Source organism: Crocodylus siamensis, chromosome 5 (genome assembly GCF_052110815.1).
Source record: "Crocodylus siamensis isolate JL-2025a chromosome 5, ASM5211081v1, whole genome shotgun sequence".
NCBI lineage: Eukaryota > Metazoa > Chordata > Crocodylia > Crocodylidae > Crocodylus > Crocodylus siamensis.
Genome location: NC_143399.1, coordinates 110,691,527 through 110,710,524, shown reverse-complemented (window position 1 = coordinate 110,710,524; position 18,998 = coordinate 110,691,527). Strand labels below are relative to the sequence as shown.

The window sequence follows — 18,998 nt, the reverse complement described above, 5'->3', positions numbered from 1 at the left end:
GGTAGTCCGATTTCCATCCCATATTACTGATATTCACAGCTACATTTGCAACCGGACTGAGGGCTGAGTTTCTCAGTCCAGTTGACAAGACTTATGGGGGTTTTTTAGGGTTGACAAGACTTCTGATCCAGCAAAGAAAAAGAACTCTCAGAGTAAAGCTGAATGTTTGAGCCTCAAGGTGCATGATTTGTATCCACAATCAACCTAGCTAGATGCCTCAGGCCTTAGAATTGTAGATATAAATTTCTCTAATGCTAACGGAGGCCGCAGACAGAAGGGTGTATTGCTGAAAATGTACTCCAGAATTTTCTCTCTGTTTTTCAGTCAAACAGAAACCTTTTTAGGCCAACATTTCTACAACATCCTCTGCCTTTTCTCTTGGCCAGCTGCCATAATCAGGACAGCTTCATTAAAATTAAAAGAGCTATCTACAGTGCATGTCTGTCTACACATGCAATTAATGCACCTGTGCAATAAACTGGGCCCTCACACACATCCGAATGTGCACCTGTTGGGAACAATTTTGCTCCTGACGGAAGCAGTTCATTTTAGGGCTGCTCCTGCCCTACTTTGCCCACCTGTAGCAGCTAGGGGAGATCCACGCTCCCCCAGGTGCCAGCCCTGAGCTGGTGGGGGGACACAGGGGCTGGTGCCAATTTCTGCAGGGTGGGGGAGAGCTGTCCTGCCTCAGTGAGACAGCTCTCTCAGCCACGTGGAGATCAGGACCCATCCCAATCTCCATGGAACTGGAATGAACATCCCACCAAGCCAGGACGGCTCTCCCTATACTCTGTGATCCCCTGTTGCCTAGGCTGACTGGGAGCAATTTGCATCTTGTTTAGATGTACCCACAGTGTTATACCAGCAGAGAATCTGGCCTATAGCATTTTTCATGTAGCATCAGATGGCAAAAACATATAGGCAAACTCTCATTCTCGCTCTTATTTTTGGTGGTCGGCAGCTGTCTGCATACACTAATTTGGGGTTTTATGCTTTTGCATCCTTAACTACAGGCAAAAAATGCAAAGTTGAAGCTTGGAGAGAGACACAAACTGCAAACTTTGAATTCAGGTATCACTGTCCCTTCGAAAGTATACCCCTTGAAAGCGTGTGGTCTTTGGATCCAGGGTTTATTTTTTGCCCATCATAAAGGTACAAAGAGGTTATCTGCATAACTAGACCCTATTTTAATCTTCTAAAATGATCACATTTTAATATATTTGGATACAGGGAGTTTTATTCAAGTCCTTATCTAGTTGAGACTCAACTAAAAGCAAACACATGATAAACTATATATTCCTTTGAAATGTTGTACTTTTCAGTGATATGCCAGTACACTTCAATAATTTCATAAGTAGAATCCAAAAACATAGAATCAGCAAATCACAGAAAGTTGGGGTTGGAAGGGACCTCAGGAGGTCATCTAGTCCAACCCCCTGCTCAGATCAGGGCCATCCCCCATTAGATCATCCCAACGTAGGCTTGGATGTGTGAAAATGAAGTGGTCCTAAAATGCCTTACCAAGAATGCCTTACCCACCAGTTGTGCTGTAGCGTGGGGAGGGTTGTGTCCATGACAGCAGTGTGACATATTTCACAGCCTGCTGAAGAACAAAGTCAAAAGCCACTTCTGGATTCTCTTATCCTTGCTGCAGAAATCAACCAGAGAGAATGATAAAGTAGCTGGGGACCTGGGTTTGAGCAGCTTATTGTCCGATTCAGAATGTGTAGCAGTCTAACAGGAATTGTGTGACTGATTCTAGTTTGAAACGCCCTGGAGTGTGATGATTCACAAAACACAGGCCATTTTCTGACCTATATTCCATCCAGGAAGACATTGAAGATGCAAGTGTGTAAAGGAATACAGAATTTAGCCTAGAGAGTTCTACATGCATGCATCTGCTGGACTGTGTTCTGGGTTTTGCTCTCCCAGAAGCTGTTTGTTAGGAACAGCCCTCCTCTCCCATAATCACAAATAGAAGATGGAAGAGGAGCTATTTAAGGTCCATATTATGAATATACTCTAGTTGGGAATTTCCACAGTGGATGATTTATGTCTGTACTTCTTTATGCTGATTTACTTCATGGACCAGTTCTCAGCTGATGAAAACTGCTATAGTTCACCAGAAGACAATGAATGTATATGGATTTACCTTACCTGAATAAAGGACTGATTGCAGAATTAGGTAAAACTTTTACCCACAGCATAGGTTTAGAAATCTTAGTTTTTGCTAATTTTGAATCCTAAGGACTTTCTCAAAGACTTGCTGAATCAGGGATTGTAGCCTTACCATTTAAGCACCTACATAAATCCTCTTTAAGTCAATAGAATATAAGCACGTTTAAGTGTTTTGCTGAGCCAGAGAGGAGAATATTCTGATTGAAGGCTGTGAAATTCATAGCAACCCCAGCCAACTCCCTGAAATGAGAATATAGCCAAAAGAAGAAAACAGAACTAGAAGCAGTTAAATGATCAAATTCTGGGAAGTCAGAAAATGTATATAAGAAATGGTCTTTTCAAGGTGTTAACCTCTATTTCTACTTTGAAGAACCGGTCACTTTCAGATCATGAATCTTCCATTTAAAACTTAAGCTTGTGAGCCCAAGTCTAAATGAAACCGTTGATTAAAAGAAAAGCCACAGTGTAAACTTTGAGAAGTTAAGAGTTCAAATAGGGTGCTGGAAAGCGATAAAGAGGCTTAAATAACATATCAGCCCCTCCTTTGAACCTTTTTGTATTGGACTCACTAGAAAGAGACAAAAAGATAAAATAGCTTTCTTCTTGAAACCCAGAAGAGCTACCAGCCCACAGTTGAAAACCTTTCTTTTTAGTAATGCAGGGTCTACCACCATGGCTAACCCCTAAATCATTGGTTCCCAGACTTTTTAAACTCAAGGCACCCCTCGTTCGACTCAAGGCACCCCTTGGAAATACCATCTATGACTTTTCACTCTCTCTTTGACTAGAAAAATACTGGCACAGCTCTTCTGTTGCAAAGAACTCAGAAAGACCACAGCAGGGCAGAATATACGTAACACTATGGACTCCTATTTGAAATTTCTGAGTTTATCTTGTGAATTATGATTGCATACCCAACACTGCTAATATTATATGGCACCCCTGAAAGGATATCAAGGTACCCCAGGGTGCCATGGGCACCTTGGTTGAGATTCAGTGCCCTAAATAAATGAATGTTTGGTTTACTGAATAAACAGATCAGACGTGGAAATTAATGGGGGAAAAATGATGCAATATACCTTCCTGTACAGGACTTGAACTTAGACGGGATCTGGGCAAAAGGACATCAATGTCACTATAGCACTACAGGCATTTAAAACATTTTTTTTTGCAATTAAATCAATTGCAAGAAAATTAAAAAGGACTATAAACAATCATTTGAAAATAATGGTACAGCAAGCATCTCTAGTGCTGTAGTAGCACTAGAGACACTTGATATACCAGAGTTTTCAAAATTTAACATTTAAAATTATATAAAATCAGTTCAGTAATGCTCCATTAAGCATTTCCTTGGACTTACATGGAACATGGAATTACTCTAGTTCCACGCTGATACAAGTGAGACCAGAATTGGGTGTAATATCGGTATTGGTTTGTACTTGCCTGCCCTCTACCTGATAGCAAGTTTCTACTGTGTTGCCATAGTTAGAAACTGACTTGTAGCAGCCGTTTTATACTCCTCACCCCCCCAACAGATACTGTCAGGCAGCAGGCAAATAAGCCTCATTGTACAGCTTGTAGCATACTGTCACTGAAGCAGAAAGTCATTGGCTGCATGATATAGGTAAGGACAAAAGGAAAAGCAAAGTCCTCTGTGGGAAGGTATGCCAAATAAGCCGTAGTCATGTCTGTCTGTCTAGATTCCATTCTCTAGAGTAGCAGTTGCTGGACAATAATCAGTACTTAGGCATGCAGAACTCAGCCTAATCCTGCCAGGCGCTGAACACTTTCAATGCCTATCAACTTTGGTGGGGGTGAAAGGTCGCTTGACACTCTGCAGGAAACGGTCTTCATTTTGCAGGACTGCAGTGAGCCAGCTCATCTTTACACAAATGGAAAAGCTCTCGTTGACATCCGTGAGCCTAGAAACAGGTCTGAAAAGGTCAATACAAAACTGGACAGAGGGGTAACAAGGAATTTCTGTGCTCTGGCCAGCAGTGGTTAGGCTGATGGCAGCAGCTGTGACAACAGTGGTTAGGGCCACCACTGCTGAACTATCTCCAAATCAGTCCTGAGGCTGGTGCCCCGCTCACCCAACTCTAGTTACGCTAATGAAACCGGGGCGTGAAATGTTCAGAGGCAGCTAAATAAATAACTAACTTCTAAATGAAAATGTAAACCTGGATAAGGTCTATCTTTTTCCTAGATGCAAATTAAGATTTAAATATCAAAATGATAGGATTCTGCTAATCCTGCTTTGGAAGTCATAAATTGTTAATCAGACTCCAGGCAGTGTTGTTTAATACCAACTTTAATAAAATAGCTGCCTGAAGCAGAAAGACAGTTGGGATCCTGACTCAAAAAGTTTGGTAGCCTCATCCATATTTTTGTAGCCTGGGGCTCTTAGACTACCATTGATATCAACTCCTTTGAAATATGCTCATTTTTTAGGCTTTTAAATTATTAAACACCTTATTAGTGAAATGATTAGATAGGAAAAAAAGAAGGCATCTCTGTATGAAGGAAAATGGATTGTAAGAGGAAGAAAAAGTTGAGGGAATATTTACCTAAAAGACACAGCTCTGTTGTTGATATACAGCAATAATCCATAATTCATTTAAGAAATGAACCCATCAAATTACATCACAATGCATGACAAATTGCTACTCTTGAGCTATCCTGCAATAAATTACATGGAATCATTGCTGTCATAGTAAACTTCTTTGAGACTGAAAAAAAGCAATGTCAATACAAGGTTATTCCCCCTATTGTTCCATAGGGCTTGTCTATCATACACACTGTCTCAAGCTTCCATCATACATTCAGTTGGGGTGGAAAAAAGTTTCATCATGTGACATAATCACGAAGCCTTTCAAAGAGAAGCCATTTCTGAGTATTGCAGACAAAATATCTCGTCCCTATTATTCCTTAATTATACTTGTCAGTCAGGTGAAGAGATCTTTGGAAAAGAAAACAAAAAATAGCAACCATTTCCCTAAGTACAGCGTCTTCTTGTCGTATGTCCGCAGTAGCTTGTTGGCATGTTAACTGTTTAGTTTAATATGCAACACAAAGCACACTTATTGCTTTGAAGTGCTTACTTATGATGTCATGGATATTAGTGTATATTTCTTAATTACAAAACAGGGAAATCTTTTCTTCTTTCCACACACACTTTGTTGCCCTGATTGGTTTCTGTACCCAGCCAGGATAATCACTTTGCCACACAGAAGCAGATAAGAAAAAATGTAAACAATTTAAAAAGCCATTTTAATTTAATAACAAATTGGAAGCGATACTTGGTGTTAAATTAGCACTGCAAGTCTCATATCAATTCAAGGCAAGGTTCCTTCTTCATTACTGCTTAATTAGTCAGTCCTGTTTCCATCTAAATGAAAAGTTTTCAATCTCTCCCTATTATCTGTAATATCTCATTGTAGGCAGCATATCAAATTAATCTAGCTTGAGTCAGAAACTTATTTCTAAGGGCCCAGTTCTGTTATTTACAATAACCCAACCTACGCTGGCTTGGACTATATCCCAAGCATGAGAAAAGTGAGCACCTGGCTGGCCCTTTATGAAAGAATGAGAAGTCAAGTTCTCAGCAAGTAGATGGCTAGCGAATTCCCAGCTTTCTGATGTAGCTCTCCTCTGCAGTTTGCCATCCGACTGGTTTTTCACAGCCCAACTGTGACAACAAATATGCAGTTTGGTAAGAGAATCATTAAAAAAGAAAAGATGCAAAAAGAACATTAAGAGAAAAAAATAAAGTTGAAGGGCGACTGAAAACCAATGCTGAGAATGCTGCATTTCTCTTTTAAATCTTCTAGCTCCAGTCAAACAGCACGGTTTTCCCCTTTCTGAATCTGTGGTCTCTGACAGCACTCTACAGCATGTGTAGCACACTCATGAGCTCCAGCTCCAGGGAGGTGGTTTCAAATCTTCTTGTACCGCTGACAGTCCTGCCTGCGTCTTGATGCTTGTAACTGATTTTTCCTCCTAGATGGCACCACAGATTAACAAACCCACTCATGTTCTGACCAGCAGGTACAGTCCCAGGCCCTGTAAGGTAACAGACAGCTGCTGGGCAGGAAAACAAATCTGCCACTGAAATGCTGATCTCAGATGCGAAGCCATTTGTGATGTCTGCCTTGTTAAATCTACATCAGTAAAATCACAAATTATACTTGCCCGCTTAACGTTAAATGAACAGTTGTAACCAGATATAAGCAGCTCCTGAGAAACCCTGCTGTTTAAGTTTGCTCAGATAGGCTTCAGTGTAATATTTCACTGGGAAATGAGGATGTGTGGTGTATTTTAACCTCCTAGATTTGTAACAATCAGCTTCTGACCTCACATTTACCAGCCTGGTTGAAATTACAACCTGTTGCTAAGGAAAATTCTATGATACCTTAAAGCGAATGTGATATCAGGCAGCTTCGGGCATATCTGACAAATGGATTACAGTAGATTAATGAGGAACCATTTTAGAAATCCTGCAAAAGACAGCCTAAAAGTGTTAAAATATGATAATACAATTTCCTATCATAACAGAATAAATTATGTGCAGAGACAAGTGGAACTTGTTTTTGTTTTTTTGTGGTTTTGTTTTTTTGTTTTTTGTTTTGCTTTGTTTTGTTTTTTAAGTAAAAAAGGAAGAAATATCTCTCTAGAAATCAAAGTGGACATTTTTATTTTTGACGTGCAAATGTGACCTTAAAAATGTAGCAAAAACATTTCGGGATTATAAATGCCTGTGAAGTTTATGCCACTGCTTTCAAAGATTAATTCATAAGTTATATGCAGTGGTGCTGCGTTTGTCCTCAGGTGTGTGAATAATTTCCATTCAGCTCTGCAGGAACTGCTGGCTTGGGCACCTGGAGACAGGTTGTGACCTATGCAAAGGTTTTTGAAATGTGATTTCCTATCTGTAGTTGAATTCTGCATTACAAACAATAAGTGGCTGTGTGGTATACACGGAATGGGAAAACATGTTCATCTTGGCAGGAATCCCCCCTCATAACATTAAGAGGTCTGGAATATTGCTTGACTTGGCAACCAAAGCCCAACAGGAAGTCCATCTACTACATGATATGATTGAAAAAATACCCAGTGCAGAAACATTTAAGAAGCAGAAAACCCCTACCAGTAACTGCCAGAAACATCACAGAGGAAGCAGGAAAAACTATACTCTCATCATGGGCCCAGAGAAGGTGGGAGGAGCAATGGAATAACAACCACAAGCCACTACACAACAACATACAACTACCATCCTCACACCCTCCTGGTCATAAACTCCCACGTAAGGCATGGGTAACCCTGAATCAACTGCGATCAGGCTATGGAGCCTTCAATAAAATCAAACATAAAATGGGCCTTACAAACTCACCACCGTGCCCATGTGGCAAAGCAGATCAGATAGCTCAGCATATGCTGACTGCCCTCTAGATGGTCCACCAGAAGGAGCGAACAGTCTGAAAGATTACAATAATATTGATGGATCTACTCTTAAATGGTTGGAGGAGTCGATTTTCTGAATTCATACACAAGAAGAAGTGTAGTTGTACACATGCAAGAAAGGAACCCTGCAACAGCCAGGCAAACCTATATGGTAAGTTGCTGCAATATAGTTCCAACATTCGGTATGTCCAGTATTTCTTTTCCCTGACTCCTCGCTGATAATTACTAAGGACTAGATCAGGGGCTGACAACCCCTGGCACATGTGTCGAGCATGGCATGTGAGGCCATGTTGGTTGGCACACCATGCCCAGCCCCAGCTCTGGCTGGCTGCTGCTGGTGACAGAGCTCGGGCTGCTCCCAGCAGGCCTTGTAGTGTCCCAGCTGCCTGCTGGGAGCAGCCCAAGATCCCGGCTGGCAGCAGCTCCCCAGAGCCAGGGCTGGCTGCAGCCGGGAGGCTCCAAACAGTTGTGCAGGGCTCTGGCATCAGCTCCACAATGGCACGTGCAGGAGTGCCTCGGAGCAGGTGGTGGGGGCGAGGCCTGAGGCAACACAGCCCTGGTCTCTCACCTGCTCCTGACACAGAGGTGATGAGCCTGGCGCAGCTGTTTATACTCTGCCCGCTGCTGGCTACAGACAGCTGTGCTGGGCTCATCACCGCCATGCTGGGAGTGGGGGAGAGACAAGGGCTGCGCAACTTCAGGCCCTGCCCCCACCACCCGATCTGAGGCATGCCTGCACACCCCAGTGCGGAGCTGATGCCGGAGCCCTGCACAGCTGTTTGGAGCCTCCCGGCTGCAGCTGGCCCTGGCTCTGGGGAGCTGCTGCCAGCCGGGATTCTGGGCTGCTCCCAGCAGGCAGCTGAGATGCTGCAAGCCCTGCTGGGAGCAGCCCAGGCTGGGGTAGCTGCTGGCAGCCACAGAGCCCAGGCTGTGGGGCAGAGGCTTTTGGTAGGGGCAAGGGGCAGTGGGGCTGCAGGGCAAGGGCTTTGGGTGGGGGGCATGGGGTGGCAGGGGCTTTGGGTGGGGGGCAAGGGGCACAAGCAGGGCATCCTGCCATGTACCTCTTGCCCTCATTTTGTTTTTCTGCCATGCCTGCACTCCAGCACCTTCTGGGGTAGGCATTGTCATGTTTTTCAGCACTCCGACCAAAAAAACATTGCCTACCCCTGAATTAGATCATTCAGGAATATCTGTAATGAGAACCCTAACCTTATGTTGGGAATGTCTTTCAGTTGACTATGGATATCAGTTTTTTTCAAGGATTTCAGTGAGTTATGCTCTTCAAACCCCCAAACTGTTATAGTTTCTAGTTCATTTTATTCTTCTTTCTGAATAATTACTTAATGGTAGTTTTGAGGTTAAAATCTGGTCACTAGGGCTACAGAGAAGCATTACACATAAACTGGTTTAATTGATCAGAGGCTGGTTTAAACCTGTAACATTCAAGGCACAGAAACCAGTTTGAAAATGGCTGGAACTGGTTTGATATAAACCTGGTTGAATGTAGTATCAGACTAAACTGACTTAGGTCAAACTGGTTTATGCAATGTCTGGGCCAGACCCCTTGCTGGTTTAAGTTAAATCAGACACACCAGCCCCAGCATACTCTCTGTCTGGGCAAGGATCTCTGCTCCACAGCAGGGCTGGCCCCTACCCTCTGTGCCCTGGCTGCAGCTTCAGAGACTTGCAAGCTGCTCCTCTCCACCCCCTCACCACACCCTGCTAAGCAAGAAATCCCCCCTCCCCTCTGCCTTTCCAGAGGTGTCTGTGTATTAGTTAACAGACCACATTCTGGCTAAGGTCAGTGCTGAATCAACAGCACCTCTGTTGTTTTCTTAATGGAGTGATAAACACTGAGTTAGGGGTGATGAACAATTTTCAATCCCCTGCTAGGCTAATCAAAGCATCTTGCCAGGGGTCTGGCTGTGCCCCGCCTCAGCTCAGTGTCATGGAAGGGATAGGAGTGCTGCTCTAGAGCCCCCCTGCCCCAGTTTCTAGCCTGAGCCACTGCAGGCATGTGCCTGAATGTTTGGGATGTCTTTACAGTTACAAATTGGTTTAGCCTAGCCAAGTTAGTCTAACCTGCAAAGATTGAATCAATTCAGGCTCAGGTCTTTTGGATGTCCCTAGCCTAGGGAAGCAGGTGTGATAGCATCCACAATGCAGTGTAAAATCACTAGATTCTGATCTAGTAAGGCATTTAAGTGCTACTGGATCCTGTTGACTGAACTCAATAAAGACTAGAGGTGTCCTTAAAATTAATCATGAGCTTAGCATTTGATTGGATCAGGGCCTCAGTGAGCAAAGAGTGGCTGGCAATATAAGGAAAAAGTACCTTGTTGACAGGGAAATAACTTAGTAATCAGCAGTGACAACAAAGAAAGTGTCCTAATAGTTACTTCTATTACATAGGCTTAAGTGGAGTTTAGACTAAATACACAGTTTTGAAAAAATGGTTGGAACAGCTTTGATCATTTAAAGGAAGAGACCTATTGGACTTAAAAGTTTCTTCTGCATCTTTTTTCCTTGCAGCAGTGACAGCTAAAGTGAGCATAAATTACACAAAAGGAGTTTGTTTCATGAAAGAACTTCTAAATCTGTATATTTTTCCTCTGTGATCTCACAGAGTGCTGTTCACACTGCAGAAAAGGAAAAGCATGATCTCTTGAGCTCTTATTATTGTAGATATGTTTGTAAGTCCTTCTCTAGAGGCACTAGGCCAGGGGCAGGCAATTATTTCAGGTGGAGGGCCACTTACCAAGTTTTGGCAAACTGTTGAGGGCTGCATTTCCCTCTCCAGTGCAGGGAAGCAGGAATAGGCCTATGGTCCTACTGCCCCTGGCTCCTGTCATCTTTGATAGGCAGCCAGGAGCAAATAAATATTACATTTTTCTGTATTTTTTAGGGACCCTGTGGGCCAGATAGAATGGGCTGGAAGCCTGTATTTTGCCCACCTCTACACTAGGATCTAGTAGGTTAAAAGACAGGTACCACTTTGGTCTAATTCAGCCACACAACTAACAAATTTATCTTTTTTATTTATATTATGCTCAACACTCTAGTATGTCAGAGGCTACCTCGCACACTAAGCCCTTGGGCAAATAACCTTCTTGTCTTAGGTCATGTGTAGGCAAAACAAGAGGCATGTGCGCATGGCACTTTAAAGCGAGTTAAATGCTTTTGCACCACTTTAATGGTGTCAGTGTTTGCATGCGTTGGTGGCATCTTGCACATTAATTCCAGCCACTGTAAGAAATTCAGCAGCATAATGCACCTCAAATGACTTGGGGCGCAGCAAACTAAAACTTCTTTGAGGAGTTTTACTTTGCTGCCCCTATGGCCCTGGAGTAAAGCACCAGGTTCCATGCAGGTCCATGACTCTGCAGGAAGCCCTGCAGGCAGCCTGGCAGCAGCCTGGGAAAGCAGCTCCGCCCAAGAAAAGTGGTGAGCCTGATCTTTTTTCTTTCTCCCCTGGAGCCTGTTTGCCTGAGCTGCGCAGGGGTCCCATGCTTTTCTCAACAGCTGCGGTGTCCCCTGGGACCGCCTGAGCCAGGTGCCTGTGGGCAGGTGCCATCGGGGTGGGGGAGTCACAGCTGCTATGGAGAGAAGCACCAGCCCTCCTCCTGTAGCCCAGGGACCACTCTGTCCGCTGGAAGCTTGCCCTTCCCTCCCTGCTGAAGAGGCAGGTAAATCAGTGGAGTGCGTGCATGACACGGGGGGTTTAATCAGCCCTAAATTGAGGTGGTGTTTTTTAAAACATCAATTTAAGGCCCCCATTTAATCTATACATGCCCTCAGCTTCTCCATCTGTACACTGGAAACTATGTCATTTATGAATCCATTCTACAGGGATGTTTTAAGTTAGAATTTGTAAGCATGCAAGGAAGTAAAAAGGCACATTGGGATCTGTGGCTGCTCACGCTGGTAAATGTATATGAGAGGGGTATAAAGCTTGCCTTACTTTCCTGGCCAGATCTGAACCATGCAGCTTCTTGTAGAAGTAAATTAAGCCCCCTGCTGCTGACAGGTGTCCCCAACAAGTACTCCCCATTTTGGTGGCAGGTGCAACCCCATTCAACCTGCCTCTGAATTCCTGGCCCCTCTGGGAGCCCCACATACTACACAACCTGGCTTTGCAAGCTGTTTGATACCCCTGATAGGGCAGAAAAGGAGCACACGCAAAAGCAAGCAAGGTATAGAAAGAGCCCTAGTTCCATGATAGAACCATGCATTTTCCTTTACTCAGGGCAAAATTGCAGGTGAGCCAAAAGTATCCATGCAGCACCTTGACATTTTGAAGTATCATATTTGCTCAATTACACTATCATTAAATTAATTTTTCCTTTATTTGTGAAGACATTATTCATCTTTGGAAAAAGTATTTCCACCAAGAGGGCATATATTAATTTTACAGTAACACCCCACCATTCACACAAAAGGGGAAACTATTCAATAAGGAACAGATTTCATTTGTAGACTACCAGGGGAAATCAAGGGCAACAACATTTTTTTATTTTATTTTTTTTAAAAACATGATGGAGGGGAAAATTGCTGGATTCCTTTCAAAAGCCAAGTGACAGTGTTATCCCCCAGGCTATAACTTTTTCTGTTGTGCCTGGAATCAGTCTCCTTTGGTCTTTGAATCCTGATTCAGATCCCCTTGATCACAGCACAGTGCATGCAGCCTATCCACCGCCAGGTTAACTTTAATGCTCAGTGGATTTTTATTCTCACTTGCTTTATGGAATGCAAAGTGAAGCTTCCTTCAGAAATATATATTTGCTGTCTCTATTCTTTTTCTGCCTTTACATTTAGCCTTACCTTCACACTAAAGCAAACATGTTAATGTTCTGTTGATTAAATAGCATTTGTAGTTACAGAAGCTATTAACTGATGATTGAAATGCAGCATTTGGGGAGCAGACATCTCTGCCTTATACCCAGACAAGCACATACCTGTGATACCTGTGGCACATTGATGAGTATTTAATTTCTGTGCTAATTTTCAATTTCCACTGACCCTCCTTTTAGGTACTCCTTCTCTGGTTCCATGATTAGCTGCAGAAGTGGAAACGCTGAAAAGACACTACCTATTATCTTTCAGGCAGCTGTAAACATTGCAGCAAGATAATGGAATTAGTTTAGCTGGGAGGAATTAAGGCATCCAGATAGGGTCTGCACTATCTCATTCATAAACTGTTCTCTTCTGGGTGTTGTGGTGTGTCATTAGGGAAGGGTTTGGGGGATATGGTTGATATTTATTTAGCAAATTAAATCTAATAGTCACATACTAGCTATAATTAAACACTTTCTGAATATATATAACCTGGCAAGACAGCATAATTAATCCATAAAATATCTGCCCACAATGCCAAAGTAAAGCCATTATTAAACAGGTTACTTAAACCATGGCAAGGTTGGCACAGTTCCTGAATGTGAGCAGATGGAAATGTATATGCTTTATGTGTGTTTGGCTTGTGGAGCTTATGAAGTGTGTATCATAAGACTGAAAGAAAAAACAGTAACAGTGTAACCCTTGGCTTTTTCTTTTTCCCCCGCATCCCAGAACTATCACTTCTTTGATAAAACCCCATTTTGGGGGTTAAGATCCAGTGTCCTTATGATCATTCATAAAGGAGACCCTGATTCAGACTCTCTGTCTCCACATTAGCTGAAACAGCAGGGAAAGCACTTACTCCTGCAAGAAATATGCAGTGGGTGCATTTACATGAGACACTTAATGTCCATTGGACTAATTTTACTGCACATTAGCGTGGCTGGCAAAAAATGTGCTAATGCTCTAATGTGTAGTAGATTAATTCAATGGGCATTAAGCGTTACCTAAAAAGCATCCATTGACACTAATGCGCAGTAGCACCAATTATGATGCATTTAGTACCTGTTATTACAGGTACTAAACTTAATGCACTGTAATTGCGGTGCATTAATGAACATGTAGATGCACCCAATATCTCTCATCGCTCAGCCTCACCCCATCCAGCTGATTTAAGATAGTTCTATAGGCTCCAAACTACTTTAGCACTCTTCAGGGAGACTGGTTAGCTGCTAGGATGCAGCCTCTTGAAGGAAGAAAATATTTGGTGGTATGGGAGGATCCTGGGGACTGCAGTCAGCTTCTAATAAAATGCATTAGAATTAATTCAACCATTATGGGTAATCCATAACCTTTCTGTATTACGTGTGTAAATTTTACTCTTATCAGCGAACATTCCTTCAAAAATATTATTGATAGAGGTCCTTTAAATGGCCAGTGCCATTCTTTATTTGTTAGATATGTAAGGGGGCGGGGGTCAAGGGAGTAGCAAAAGACAATTTTGACAAATAGGAGCACCCAGGACAAACACAACAGGCTTGATTTCTGAATGCCATCAATGGAAATAAAGAATGACTCCACTGAAGTTCATGGACTTTTGCTATTGTAAGAGTGATCAGAAGCAGGCCAATACTGATTTGAGGAAGGGCAAACAGGGAAAAAGTTGTCTTGTTACAGAAGTTTAGAACATGGGACTGGGAAATAATCCAGCACTCGACTGCGAGTGTTTTCACTGAAGGATGTGTCCTAGGGAAGGAGGAAAGGAGCTTTAAGATGTAATTCAAATGAGAAAAGTGAAAGACTGGGGGAAGAACCCCAAAGCAAAACTTTTCCCATCGATTTTAATTCCTTTTTTTTTAAATCAAGTTCTGCAGGGTGTCACAAACAATACAACTGACAGATAATGACTTTTTCAGTTTCCCTTGTTAGCATAATGCTCCTCATACTCTGAATTTATTGTGCATTATTCAAGGATTTTTAACTGAAATAGCGACTGATAATCTGCTTTTGTGCCTTTTTGTTAGGCAAATAAGGCGGACAGCAGTTGAGTTTAAACATTATTAAGAAAAAAAAAAGACAACATTTTAGATTAGGTCATTTCTCTGTCCTTACAAACTAAAGACTGTGATTCCTTCAGACTCCTCAGAATGGGTTGCCATGACTAAGCAAGTAACATGAACAAACCAGCTTCTGCCAGATTATATCTCAACTGGTACACCTTTCAAATGGTACACCTTTCAAACTTTAGAACCAAGCCCGTTGGATCTTGCACGGTCAGCTGTAAATATTAATTCAACAGCTCACAAGAGCTGTTCATCTAATTCACAGTTTCAGGAACTTATTTTTAAAGACCTTAAGTTATTTATGCAGGAAAGGAATAGTGTAGATCCCCAAGCAACAGTACTAATAATCACTGCTGAAGGTCATTGGCCAGCTTATGAGTTGTGTAGCCGAATGACTACAAAAGCTAAAAACCGTTGAGTAAACCACTATTGCTAGAGCAGCTATGCAGGTCTTCAAAGGGTTACTTAAGAAATCTGTCCACCACAATACTTCAGAGGCACAGTCTTCCCATACCATTTCTTGTATTATAATGGTAATCAAAAAAACAATGCAAACCATTCTTACTTCATTTTTGCATAATTGAGGCAGAGCCATTGGAGGAATTAGCCATTATGCAACATGAGACACCATCACAGCAGGGCCTGCTACCAATGCGTTTTGCCAAGTTGTTTTTATAGACTTCAGTTACCTGTCATTTAGTAATTGGCCATTTTTTCCAGAGAGATCCATACACAGTTTCATCATCTTCTTAAACCTTAATATTGTAAGATTGCACTAGAAATTGAACATTGTTAAAAGTACTCCACATAGATGGCATGCTTAAAAGTCAAGCTAGAGCTGGAACACACTGTTTCACTTAACCATAGGTTGGATGGCTGTGCTTTTCTAAGGCTTATATCAGCCTTGTCACTACAATGTAGAGACACGATGCAGATGGCCCAACAGAGATCCTTTCCAACCCCAAACCATCCCGTGAGTCTGCACAAGAAGAAAATTTATGTGCTGAGGCTTTCACTCAAGACAACAATAAATTAACAGAGCTGAGAGGATGGGGATCAAAGGGAGCCATGTCTCAAGGAACTCAGCATGTCCTTCAGTGAAATATTAACTTCATCCTATTTCAGGGCCAAGGTAGAGGGAGTATAGTCTGGTCAGCAGGACACGCATGCCTGGAACTTCGGTCAAGTGCACATTAGTGAAAAAAAATAATGCGGCAGAGAAAAGCATTTTTAAAAAACCTGTATGTGTTTTGTTTTCAAGGAAGTTGCTTAGCTAAATATCGTGAAACGGCAGATTGCAAATCGCAAACTTTACAAAAGACAAGGCTGTCTTTAACAGCAGGTTACTGCTTGCATGGGAGAGCAGTGCAGAGATGGGGGGGCAGAAGTGAAGATGCATGTTTCTAACTGAACAACTTGGTAGAAAATGATGACTGTGCCTATAAATGTAATCTTTAGAGTGTTGGCACTGAGATATGTGAGAGCTGTGAACTGGTGTGAAAGCTAAAATACCTAAAGGGACTAATAAGTCCCTATGGGGACCCCAGCTTGCCAGATTCTTAAATGGCTGCAAAGGATAATTGCAGAGAACTACAGCAGAACTGAATCAATGCCATTTTCCTTGAAAATGTATTGTGCCTCTGATTATGTTGCTCTGAGGAAACTGGCTGCTTCCCCTCACCTCAAAAGTCATTTGTAAGCCACTAGGAATGTGTCCAGAAAGATCACAGTGCAGTTTAAAGCCAGAAGCATAGTTGATTATATATTTATCATTGCCCTGTCAGATAACATCTGAGAGGACAAGAAGAAAGGGATTCAGTCCTGAAGTGTTTATTAGCACATTTGGGATGTTTTAGGAAACTATCCAATTGGATCTTTTCTGGCAAGCCTATAAAAACTGTGTATATCCATGATGAATGAATCTACTTGCTCTTGATCCCCAGCCTCCCCCTCCTACCGCACTCTCCTCCCACATGCAAACTTGCTGCCTCAATTGCCTTTAAAAAGGAAATAGAGAAAGAAATAGGGATGTACCATTGCCCTTAGCATTATACTGCTCAGGAATAGATGTTAATCAATTGTATGGAATGCTTAAGGTAATGTGCAAGCACTTTCACACCAAACTGATAGCACAATAGAAATTTCACCCCAGCAAATACATGAAATAACTCCCTCAATCAAATGAAAGTCTTATATCCTAACCAAATTCTTTCCAGAATTATGTTATTTCCAGGATGCTAGTAAAAGTGGTCCTATAAAAGACTGAACATATACAACCATTATCTCTCTCCATACAAGGGTGTATATGTGTACACATACACAATACACAGAGTACTCATGTGTGTGAGAACTATCCTCACATATTTCAAAATTGGTATACTTCTTCCTAGTTTTGTTTCAAGAATTAAGCAAAGGGTTGACCTTACAGTTAGTCAGTAATTTGGATAGAGGACCCTTCTTTACAATGGTGACAAAACTTTAAATCACAAATGTTGTAATCAGGTGGACAGTCTCTCATCTTCTCTTTTTGAATAAAAGTAGCAGATGTGCCGTCATGCTGGAAGTAATTTTGGTCATTAAAGTTCTTGATCCTTGAATGTCAGCAGGAGTTACTTGGGTGACCATCACTTGCACTTACAAAGTACTGCATTTAACTCTCCATAAAATATGGATTTTATTGCAGCAGTGACAACACTTCTTTCCACAGCTACTGACCTCTACCATGATCGCTCATCTCCTGACTCAACTCTTTGCATAGAATGATAGATATACATATAGAATGGTAGATATTTAGTGTGTGTGGATACAAAGCATAATGCATGTAGAATACTATAACTATTGAGTACACACATACATGCTCAATAAGAGTGCTATACCTATTATGTATATGTATATGTAATCAAAATGCACAGTGCTATCTGTGTGTCTATAAGAGTACAGAAATGTCACTTATAATGCACAAGAGTTAGTGTTGCCAATTCCTCCAAAACATTTACCACTAGCGATGCATTCAGGTCTTCTTTCTGTAATGATTCAACTTCTCTTCTGTAAAATGCCTCCCCCCTTCCAGTCCCTCCCCAACCTGCCATTAGCAAATAAAGGATTTCACATTTGTCAGTTTTTGTACCCTCTCCAGATCTACAACCCCCACTCCCCCCAACTTTTCTTCTTCGAGGAAGCACCTACATCCAGCTGAGCTCCCCATGCAGCTCTGAATATTATTCATTTCAATAGCACACCTAAGCCTCTTGGAACCGACAGCAGGCTTGATTTGATATTTTCCTGCACTTTATTAATAAGCTTCTGCTTTTTATTCCACTCTGCCCCCCTCCCACCCCTACACACTTTTTGCCTGAAATATTTTACTCGTGGCATTAATTTTCAGGAGGATGCTGCATTCATGTGCCCTGCTTCACATGACAGCAAAAGCACTCCCCGAAAACACAAGAATTGCTAGTACGCAGTGGCGTATCCATGCACAAACAGTTCAAAACAGGGCAGATGGATCCCTGCATCTACTAGTAAGTGAGCTGCCAACTTTGCCGAATAAGTAGCTTTTTTTAAAAAAAGGGAAAAGAAAAAGCATTTACAAGAAACAAAACCCCAGCATCTGCTTGCTGCCTGCTACAGTTCAACTTGCTCTAAACAAGTCCAAAGTCTGATCTCCTTACCGGTAAGAAGAGAAGAAAGAGGACAAGTGCTCAGTTCTCATTCAGTAATACAGTGGTCAGTGTGGTAGCAGGGCTGCTTCTCTGCCTGCTTTTCTCCACTCTTGCCTCTCACCTCCACTGCTGAATCTACTGACATCTAAGTGGGGCTCCCTCTCTCCCAGCATCACTTTTAACTCTAGCATGCAGGGAGCCGAAGCCGAGGGGGCTCTCTATCTGATTGGTTTCCATTCAGTGCTCCTGATTAATAAAAAAAAAGAAGAAAATCCTCCCTCCCTCACATTGCACACACTCAACACACACACACATAGACAGTGTGCTGCTGCTGCTGCTTCTGGAGCTGCAGCACTCAGTATGGGAAGGTTAAGGGCTGGGGAAAGCTGGCTCTTCCAGGCATACAGTGATTTGCAAGTGAATGCAGTGGGAGGGTACAGGGAGGAGGGCTTTGTTAAAGACCCCCCCCCCCGTGATAGAATGACTCTGTGTTTGATGTCTAAAGCAATCAGCGCAGTCTAATCTGCTGGTAGTGATAGTAAAAGCAAAAAAAAAAAAAATACAAAGGAGGTTAAAATGCACTCATAACTTGTAACTGTGTGTGCCTGTGTTGTGTGGGTTCTTCTATATCTTCAAAATAATTTTTTATCCTTTATCTTTCGCTGTTCTAAAAAAATGACTGAATATTATTTTTCAGCTCCCTCAATTTAATATATGCATTAGGAATGATCAGTGAAATACTGACTTGCAGGAGAAAAAAGTAGATGTTGTAAAGTGGATGCTGGTGTGTGTAAGTAAATGT

General features: G+C 42.1%; 1 protein-coding gene across 1 annotated transcript in view; it reads right to left on the bottom strand.

The window, feature by feature from the left end:
• Window positions 1–18,569, bottom strand: part of LOC149864446 (cadherin-6) — a 131,780-nt gene extending 113,211 nt beyond the window's left edge. Inside the window, exon 1 of the mRNA XM_090049952.1 lies at window positions 18,206–18,569. The gene's annotated coding sequence lies outside the window, so the exon portion shown is untranslated. The remainder of the gene's footprint in view (window positions 1–18,205) is intronic.
• Between the last annotated feature and the right edge of the window lie 429 nt (window positions 18,570–18,998).